General features: G+C 64.1%; 1 non-coding gene across 1 annotated transcript; it reads left to right on the top strand.

Moving 5' to 3' along the window:
• The first annotated feature begins 460 nt into the window (after positions 1 to 460).
• LOC147696946 (U6 spliceosomal RNA) lies at positions 461 to 567 on the top strand. The gene has a single exon (XR_015299511.1). It is a non-coding gene; the product is annotated as a U6 spliceosomal RNA (small nuclear RNA).
• Positions 568 to 1,486: the final 919 nt, after the last annotated feature.

A 1,486-nucleotide genomic window follows, 5' to 3' on the forward strand; every position in this document is an offset into this window, starting at 1 on the left:
TTCCGGGTCCTGGGGGTTGCCCGGCCTGTTGCCTGGCCTTTTCGGTCTGTGGTGCGCGTTCCCCCGGGCCCTCTAATATCGCGGCTGGACCCGCTTGGGCAGGGCCAGGGTACTCCTGGGTGCTCGCCTCGGCGGCGCTTGGTCTTAGTTGGGTACGTGGCAGTGTAGAGGTGCCTGGCACCCGCGCGGGGTTGCCACGCAGGTCCTGGGGCATTCCTGTTTTTGGCTCCCGGCGGGATCCTCCGCCCCGGGTTCCCTCTCCTTGGCCGAGCTGGCGATTCGAGCCACCTGGCCGATCCCGGATCTTCCCGTACAGTGATTGGGTCCCCCGCTCTCGGCGCCGGTGTTGAGCCGGCTCTTGTCGGCTGGCCTGCCTTCTTGTGCAGGCCTGGTTCTGGAGCGGAGGAGGCTGCTTGCTCGGGGGTTGTGGCTTTGCTGCTGGGTTCCCGCGGTTGTTCCAGTGCTCGCTCCGGCGGCACGTATACATGATTTGGAAAGATACAGGGAGGATTGCCACGGCTCCGGCGCAAGGAGGTCCCGCAAATTCGTGGAGCGTTCCATGTTGGTGGAGCAGTGTGGCTCAGGGGTTGGAGGCGGCAGTCCCGGTAACTGAGATTGGTCCTGGACCTGGGTTCGATTCCCCACCTCGGTGGGTCTTGGGCTTAAATACTTCCATGGACTCGAGAATTCTCATGCCGGTGCCTGCTCGTCTACGGGTTCACTCTCTGCAACTCTGGGCAGATGCTTGCTTGTTCTCCACTTGGGCCCCTTGCGGCGGGATGCCTGACTCTCACCTTGTATCCTGCAGCCTACGGCCATTCCACCCTGAAGGCGCCTGGTCTCGTCCGATCTCAGTAGTTATGCAGGGTCGGGCCTGGTTGGTACCTGGATGGGATATCTCACAAGGGAATACCAGGTCGCGTTCCCTAGGCACGCACCTTGTTGCCTTTGGGCGATACGGGCGCTAGGCACGTCGCAATACTCTGGCATACTCCCTCTCTCGTTCTACGAGCTCTTCGGGGCCCGCCCTTTTGGGACCCGGCCCTCGGTGGCGGTTCCTCGCCTGTCAGGTTTCCCTGGTGGCGAGGGTGTCTGCTGGGCGGATGGGAGTGCGGGGGTCGTTCCTCCGCTCCCCGCCCTTCTTGCGGGTTTTGCCGGACGGGGTTGCTCCTCCGGCATGTCCCCCGTGTCCTTCCCGGGGTCCCTTCCCTGGGGCCTCGGACTGAGGTGGCTTTGCCGCTTTTCCCGGCCAACGGGGTTCCTCCCTTGTCCGGACTGGTTGTTCGGCGTGCGGTTTTGGCGTCTCTTGGCCGCACGTTTTTCCTTTCCCGGTGGGATGGCCTGGGTTATGCCTTTGGGCCCGGTTTGTTCGGGCCGCTAGCCCTCGTTCCTCCTTGGTTCGCGGGCTTTCACGGGCTGGCATCCTTCCCTACGCTTCGCTGGGTTCGGTGGATCCGGCGGGGGCCCTGGGTCGGTCCGCGAGGTG

The sequence above is a fragment of the Lissotriton vulgaris genome, chromosome 8, assembly GCF_964263255.1.
Source record: "Lissotriton vulgaris chromosome 8, aLisVul1.2, whole genome shotgun sequence".
NCBI lineage: Eukaryota > Metazoa > Chordata > Amphibia > Caudata > Salamandridae > Lissotriton > Lissotriton vulgaris.